At 42.5% G+C, this 8,952-nt stretch overlaps 1 pseudogene; it reads left to right on the forward strand.

The window, feature by feature from the left end:
• The first annotated feature begins 801 nt into the window (after window positions 1-801).
• On the forward strand, window positions 802-4,989 carry LOC148151902 (uncharacterized; annotated as a pseudogene).
• The last annotated feature ends 3,963 nt before the right edge of the window (window positions 4,990-8,952 follow it).

Genomic DNA, 8,952 nt, shown 5'->3' on the forward strand with positions numbered 1-8,952 from the left:
GGACAGTAAGGAGGTAGTAACTAAAGCCTGCAAGGAACTAGATTATGAGGGGAAGAGTAGGCAGGGAGCAGATGATGAATGCAAGGGGGCAGGTTGTCTGAGGTGCATTTGTTTTAATGAGAGAAGTGTAGTAGGTATGGCAGATGAACTTAGGGCTTGGATTAGTATCTGGGAGTATGATATTATTACTATTACTGAGACTTGCTTGAGGGAAGGGCATGATTGGCAACTAAATATCCAAGGATATAGATGCTTCAGGCGGGATAGAGATGGAGCTAAAAGGGGTGGAGGAGTTGCATTACTGGTCAGAGAGGATATTACAGCTGTGCTGAAGTAGGGCACCATGGAGGAATCAAGAAGTGAGGCAATATGGGCAGAGCTCAGAAATAGGAAGGGGCTGTACCACAGACCTCTCAACATCGAATGTGAGAGAATGTGTAGTCTCCTCAAGGTTCTAAATATTTGCAGCAAGACATCTTTACACCTGTAATCAAATCCTATTGTAATAAAGGCCAACATACAATTTGCCTCTCATTTTTGCTGTACTTGCACACTACCTTTTTTTGCAGCAGAGAGCAGCGGGAGCTGGGTGGAAATGAGGTCGGAGCACAGAGGCTGTTGGGAAGGTTAGTGAGTTCTATTTAAGTAGGTGTGTTCTAGGCCCCAGGTCCACAGACTTGCAGCAAAAAAAATGGGGGTTGAGGGAAGTGTCTGGTGAGAAAAGTGCGAGTCTTTGGCTCAGGGATCTTCAGCGAAGAGGTTGAGTGAGGAGATTATGCCACATTTGAAGAGGGTGAAGACATGACTGCTAAACTGATTCAGTGTGCTGCGTGCACAATGTGGGAGGTCAGGAAAACTGATGGTGTCTCTGGCTCCTATAGCTGTGGAAAGTGTATACACATTCGGCTTCTGAAGGAGCATGTTGCAGCACTAAAGAAAGAACTAGATGACCTCAGGCTCATCCGAGAGAACGAGAAGTTTCTGGACAGGACCTTCAGTGAGGTCATTACACCGAGCATAACAGAAGAGAGGAGAAGGGAGATGACGATGAGGAAGGAAGAGATGATTCAAGTACAAGGGACCCTGGAAGAAGTACTTCTTATGAACAGGCTGAATCTCTTGGAAATTGTCTAGACCAGACGACAGTGCCCGTCTGAGAGGCGGACAGGCCTGCCAATCGGAAATTGATGTGGAGGCAGAGCCGAGGAATAAGACATCATGCAGAGTCATGGTAATAGGGGACTGCATAGTGAGAGGGGCTGAAAGAGGCTTCTGTGGCAACAGGTGGGATTTGAGGATGGTGTGTTGCCTATCTGGTGCCAGGATCCAGGACTTCACTGACTGAGTGCAGGGAGTCTTCAAGGGCAAAGGTGAAGAGCCAGAGGTGGTGGTGCATGTTGGCACAAATGACATCAGGAAGAAGAGGAGGGACATTCTACAACAGGACTTCAGAGAACTCGGAAGAAGGTTGAAAAGCAGGACTTCCAGGGTGGTTATCTCTGGTTTGCTTCCAGTTCCTCGGGCTGGAGAAGGCAGGAATAGGGAGATAATGGACTTGAATGTGTGGCTGAGGAACTGGTGCAGGAAGCAAGGATTTTAATTCTTGGATCACTGGGGTATGTTTTGTAGTAAGGATAAATTATACAACAGGGACGGGTTGCACCTTAATAAGTGGGGGACCAACGTTCTGGCAGGCAAGTTTGCCACTGCAACACAGGTGTGTTTAAACTAAGTAGTGGGGGGGAGGGGACAAACTGGAAATTTAAGAAGGAAGTTAAAGGGAAAGTGAGAACAAGATAAGTTAAGAAAGACAACAGAATCAATGGAGCAGAAAACTCAAGAAGGGATCATACAGTATGGTCAAGTGAAATAGGGATTGATAGGAAGGGTGAGGGGAGTAACAAATTAAGAATATTATATATGAATGCACAAAGCATAAGAAATAAGGTTGATAAGCTTGAGGCTCAATTGGAAATTGGCAGGTACGATGGTGTGGGGATAACTGAGAAGTGGCTTCAAGTGGACAGGGCCTGGGAAACATTCAAGGGCGTGGGAATGAATATTCCCTGCAGCCTACTAGGGAGAAGGCAATTCTGGATCTCATCTTGTGCAACGAACCGGATTTGATCAGGGACCTCGAAGTAAAGGAGCCATTAGGAGATAGTGATCATAATATGATACATTTTAGATTACTTAGTGTGGAAACAGGCCCTTCAGCCCAACAAATCCACACCGACCAGCCGAAGCCGCAACCCACCCAGACCCATTCCCCTACATTTACCCCTTCTCCTAACACTACGGGCAATTTAGCATAGTCAATTCACCTAACCTGCACATTTTCTGGACTGTGGGAGGAAACCGGAGCATTCGGAGGAAACCCACGCTGATACAGGGAGAATGTGCAAACTCCACACAGTCAGTTGCCTGAGGCGGGAATTGAACCCAGGTCTCTAGCGCTGTGAGGCAGCAGTGCTAACCACTGTACCATTGTGCTGCCCAAAATCTGCAATTCGATAGAGAGAAGGGAGAATCAGAAATGTTAGTATTTCAGTTGAACAAAGGGAACTATGGAGCTATGAGGGAGGAGCTGGCCAAAGTTCAATGCTTCAATACCCTAGCAGGGATGGCAGTAGAACAACAATGGCAGGTATTTCTGGATATAATACAGAAGGTACAGGATCAGTTCATTCCAAAGAGGAAGAAAGACCTTAAGGGGAGGCAGGGACAGCTGTGGCTGACGAGGGAAGTTAAGGACTGTATAAAGATAAAGGAGAAGAAGTATAACATAGCAACGATGAATAGGAAGTTGGAGGATTGGGAAACTTTTAAAGAGTAACAGAGGATAACTAAAAAGGCATTACGCGGAGAAAAAAATGAAGTGCGAAGGCAAACTGGCCAAAAATATAACGGAGGATAGTAAAAACTTTTTTAGGTATGTGAAAAATAAAGGTTAAGACTAAAATTGGGCCCTTGAAGACAGAAACTGGTGAATTTATTATGGGGAACAAGGAAATGGCAGAAGAGTTGAATAGATACTTTGGATCTGTCTTCACTGGGGAAGACACAAGCAATCTCTCAGATGTAATAGTGGCTGAAGGCCCTAGGGTAATGGATGAACTGAAGGGAATTTATATTAGGCAGGAAATGGTGTTGAATAGACTGTTGGGTCTGAAGGCTGATAAGTCCCCAGGACTCGATGGTCTACATCCCAGGATACTTAAGGAGGTGGCTGTAGAAATCGTGGATGCATTAGTAATCATTTTCCAATGTTCTATCGATTCAGAATCAGTTCCCGCAGATTAGAGGGTGGCTAATGTTGTCCCACTTTTCAAAAAGGGAGGGAGAGAGAAAATAGGAAACTATAGACTGGTTAGCTTGATGTCAGTGGTGGGAAAGATGCTGGAGTCAATTATAAAAGATGAAATTACGATTCATTTGGATAGCAGTAACAGGATAGGTCGGAGTCAGCATGGACTTACGAAGGGGAAATTGTGCTTGACTAATCTTCTGGAATTTTTTGAGAATGTAACTATGAAGATAGACAAGGGAGAGCCAATGGATGCAGTGTGCCTGGACTTTCAGAAAGCCTTTGATAAAGTCCCACATAAGAGATTAGTAAGCAACTTAGGGCACATGGTATTAGGGGCAAAATATTGACTTGGATTGAAAATTGGCTGACTGACAGGAAGTAAAGAGTAATGATGAACGGGTCCCTTTTGGAATGGCAGGCAGGGTACCACAAGGTTCGGTGCTGGGACTGCAGCTATTTACAATACACAATAATGACATAGATGAAGGAATTAAAAGTAATATTAGCAAATTTGCTGATGACACAAAGCTGGGTGGCAGGATGAAATGTGAGGAGGATGTTATGAGAATACAGGGTGACTTGGTCAGGCTGGGTGAATGGATGGATACATGGCAGATGCAGTTTAATGTGGATAAATGTGTGGCCATCCACTTTGGTGGCAAGCACAGGAAAGGAGATTACTACCTAAATGGAGTCAAGTTAGGTAAAACGGAAGTACAATGAGATCTAGGTGTTCTTGTACATCAGTCAATGAAAGCAAGCATGCAGACACAGCAGGCAGTGAAGAAAGCTAATGGCAAGCTGGCCTTCATAACAAGAGGAATTGAGTATAGAAGCAAAGAGGTCCTTCTGCAGCTGTACAGGGCTCTAGTGAGACCGCACCTGGAGTATTGTGTGCAGTTTGGTCTCCAAATTTGAGGAAGGGCATTCTGGCTATTGAGGGAGTGCAGCGTAGGTTCACGAGCTCAATTCCTGGAATCGCAGGACTATCATATGTTGAAAGATTGGAGCGACTGGGCTTGTATACACTTGAGTTTAGAAGGATGAGAGGGGATCTGACTGAGACGTATAAGATTATTAAAGGATTGGACACTCTGGCGGCAGGAATCATGTTTCCGCTTATGGGTGAGTCCAGAACCAGAGGACACAGTTGAAAAATGAGGGGTAGACCATTTAGAACAGAGTTGAGAAGAAACTTCTTCACCCACAGAGTGGTGGATATCTGGAATGCTCTGCCCCAGAAGGCAGTGGAAGCCAAGTCTCTGGATACTTTCAAGAAAGAGATGGATAGGGCTCTCAAAGATAGTGGAATCAAGGGTTATGGGGATAAGGCAGGAACAGGCTACTGATTATGGATAATTAGCCAAGATCATAATGAACGGTGGTGCTGGCTTGAAGGGCTGAATGGCCTACTCCTGCACCTATTGTCTATTGACTTTCCAAAATATAATTTGTAAGCTATGCATCAAGAGAGATGAAAATGAACCAGAATTTTTATGAAGTTTATTCAATAATTGTGGGAATGCATCCACATAAAGTGGGAAATCCAATAATGCTTGAATTGGTCTAATGTCTTTATGTTGTTGTGTTTAGGGCTAGCAAAGAAAGGAACAATCCTGAAGATCTGCATTTTCTTCATATTACTAGATACTCAAACAGTAGGAAGCATTGATTTGTGAAACCTTCCCCTTGGCCTCTGTTGGATACATTTGTTGCTAAGTGAAGAAAGTGACTAATTGGGATGCATAAGCAAAGCACTTCAGCATGTTGAAACTTGTTCAGACATGGGAATTTTGTATCAAGAGAAGCAAATTTTGATTCAGCATTGATTAGAAACTCTATTGAAAGAAACAATACTGACGGATATGGGTAGAGTACAATGGTGAAGTAAGGGACCTTTCAAAGTGGGTTAATTGTAATTGTTGGTTTACAAAAAACAGGAAGTTTTTTTCCCTGCACACAAACAATATTTCACTTTATTACAAGTGCTTGATATTGACTTTGTTGCAGGACGTAGAGATCCACGTGCACTTTAAACAGAACCTTCAATGTTGTGCAGGTAGCACAACTACATTGTGATCTCTGCTGACTTAGAGTGACTGTTGTATGCGGCCCATGTTAGTTATGCTGCCTACTGACTGCATGTATGAACATGCAAAGTAAAATCATAACTTGTTTGCAGCACATAAAGCTAAGTTCTGCAAGAAGGGGTGTGGCTCGTTGGTCTAGGGGTATGATTCTCGCTCATGGGCGGCACGGTGGCACAGTGGTTAGCACTGCTGCCTCGCAGCGCCAGAGACCCGGTTCAATTCCCGCCTCAGGCGACTGACTGTGTGGAGTTTGCACGTTCTCCCCGTGTCTGCGTGGGTTTCCTCCGGGTGCTCCAGTTTCCTCCCACAGTCCAAAGATGTGCAGGGTCAGGTGAATTGGCCATGCTAAATTGCCCATAGTGTTAGGTAAGGGGTAAATGTAGGGGTATGGGTGGGTTGCGCTTCGGCGGGTCGGTGTGGACTTGTTGGGCCGAAGGGCCTGTTTCCACACTGTAATGTAATCTAATCTAATGTAATCTAAAAAAAAGTGAACCTAAATTTCAGAATGGCAATGAAGAATTATATAACAAGAGAGGGACAATAAACTCCAAGGTTTTGAGAAGCTGTACTGAAGTCTTGGTAAAGAAGGAAGAACATAGGAGAAATTATCTTGAACCTGCACAGGGCCAGGAGATCCTCCAGAAACAGACAAAAAGCAACAGGAACAGATTGCTGTGGAGATTAATGCCGAAAAAGTCAAGCGTTAAAGATCTGGATGTCATGCCACAAGACATTTAACATGAGTGATTAACACAAAAGATTTTTTAAAATTCTGCACTATACCAACTGTGCTACAAGCCTTTGTCATTGCTCAAATTACCACACCCAAAATACTCATTGAATAAAAGATTCTATCTATCAGTACTCATATCCTTCATCTCAACTTGACAGTTTAAGCTAAGGGGTCACACATTTCTTAGAAACCCTACAGTGCGGAAGCAGGCCCTTCAGCATAACGAGTTCACACCGACCCTCCAAAAAGTACATTTAAAATATAGATGAGGAAATAATTATTTCTGTCAGAGTTATAGAGTCATAGAGTCATAGAGATGTGCAGCACAGAAACAGACCTTCCGTTCCAACTCGTTCATGTTGGTTAGATATCCAAAATTAATCTAGTCCCATTGGCCAGAATTTGGCCTATATCCCTATAAACCCTTCCTATTTGTATACTTATCCAGATGCCTTTTAAATGTTATAATTGTACCAGCCCTCACCACTTCATCTAGCAGTTCATTCCATACACACATCACCCTTTGCATGAAAAAGTTGCCCCTTAGGTCACCTTAAACCTCTGCTCTCTAGTTTTGGACCTCCTTCACCCCAGGGAAAAGACCTTGTCTGTTTATCCTATTCATGCTCCTCATGTTTTTATAAACATTTATAAGGTCACCCCTCAGCCTCTGACACTCCAGGGAAAACAGCCTCAGCCTACTCAGCCTCTCCTAATAGCTCAAACTCTCCAACCATGGCAACATTCTTGTAAATCTTTTTTGAACCCTTTCAAGTGTCACAACATCCTTTCAATAGGAGTGAGACCAGAATTGCACATAATATTCCAAAACTGGCCTAACGAATATCCTGAACAGCTGCAACATGATCTCCTAACTCTTACACTCAATGCTCTATCCAATAAAGCAAATCATACCAAATACCTTCTTCATTATTCTGACTACCTGCAACTCCACTTTCAAGGAACTATGAACCTGCACTCTGAGGTTTCTTTATTCAGCAACACTCCCCAGGACCTTACCATTAAGCGTATAAGTCCTGCCCTGATTTGCCTTTCCAAATACAGCACCTCACGTTTGTCTAAATTAAACTTCATCTGCAAATACTCGGCCGATTCATCCATCTGGTCAAGATCACATTGTACTCTGAGGTAACCTTCTTCACTGTCCACTGCAATCGATAATGCATGGGAGACTGAAAGCTGATTGGATATTGTTCTTACTAGGCAGAAGTGGATACTGTAGATGCAAGAGATTAGAGTCAAGATTAGAGTGGTGCTGGAAAAGCACAGCAGGTCAGGCAGCATTGTGGAGCAGGAAAAATCGACATTTCAGGCAAAAGCCCTTCATCAGCAATCCTGAGGAAGGCCTTTTGCCCGAAACGTCGATTTTTCCTGCTCCTCGGATGCTGCCTGACCTATTGTTCTTACTGCCCAGTCTTATTATTTTTAGTCTCCTATAAAAAGTCCTCTAAGCTAAACTCCAACTGTGAGAGAATGGAAAATCAAACTGACAATTTCCTGGCCAGAAAGGGTAAAAATGCACAGGAAGTTACATGTTCCAGGTCCATTTGAAGCATTAGCTTTGACAAAGACAAATCTGCTTTAAGATTAAGAAGACTGCCAATCAAGTCAAGAGCAAACATTAGTCTGGTTCAAAAACTAAAATGTTACACCCAAATCATGATTTGTTATTTTTTATTTACAATGAGAGATGAAGTTACATCAAATGAAAATAAATGCACTGCAGACACTGGACCTTTGAACCAATTTTCAGTGTGTAGAATTCCCTTCCTCAAAAGGAAGTGGATGCAGAATCATTAAATATATTTAAGGCAGAGGAGGTGAGTTTCTTGATGACCAAGCGAATGAAAGATTATTAGGGATATGCAGGAATGTTGAGTAGAGGTTAAAATCAGATCAGACATGATCTTATTAAATAGCATAGCAGACTTGAAGGACTGAGTGGTCTACTGTTGTTCCTGTTTTATATGTTCACATTTTTAAAGATATGTTTTATCAAGTTGAATTCCTGGCCCCGTGTGTGCAGACTGGAAAATATCCAAGTAGAACTTCTAACTTTATTGAAGATCTGCAAGCATCTGCAAACATGTTAGCCTCAGAATATTATTGACATTAGATGAAATGTTTACATTATTTGAGAGTTATCGTACAATAGGGCTGAAATTGTACTGTAGTCTACATTTTCTACCTGCATGTTGCATGTTGTCACAGTACTAATTGGAGGAAGTTATTTTAGACCATTACTATATTGAAGATTTGCCTAGTCTAGTTTATTTCTATTGTCTTAAAAATGGTTCATGGAGAGTAATAATTTATCTCCAGGTTCAGGCATCATGCACAACTGCCTACCCATAGCAGTTACATCCATTTATCGATTGTTTATTAATGGGGTTCCCCAAGGGACAGTATTGGGATCCTTGTTTTTTCTGATTCATAGAGTTTGGAGTGCAGGGAACAATCTTCAAATTCGTACACGATACAAACTTATAAATACTGTGCACTGTGAGGAGGACAGTGCAAAACTTCAAAGTGACATTGAGATGTTGGTGGAGTTGGCAGATAGGTGGCACATAAAGTGCAATGTGGAGAAGTATGTTGTGAAAGGCATAAGAGCTCTGGAGAAAATTTATGATTATGTCATGGTGCTGCACATTACTAAACATAAATGTTACAGGGTAGGAGGAGTTAAACATTTTGGAAGAACACCACCAGATTGCCAGACATTAGAATGAGAGTCTTGAGAGCAAATGGAATCATAGATAAATCCTTACTTAATGTAATTATAAGTCAGAGCTTTG

The sequence above is a fragment of the Chiloscyllium plagiosum genome, unplaced genomic scaffold (genome assembly GCF_037043375.1).
Source record: "Chiloscyllium plagiosum isolate Xiang-an unplaced genomic scaffold, Cpla_swu_hap1 HiC_scaffold_2, whole genome shotgun sequence".
Classification (NCBI taxonomy): Eukaryota; Metazoa; Chordata; class Chondrichthyes; order Orectolobiformes; family Hemiscylliidae; genus Chiloscyllium; species Chiloscyllium plagiosum.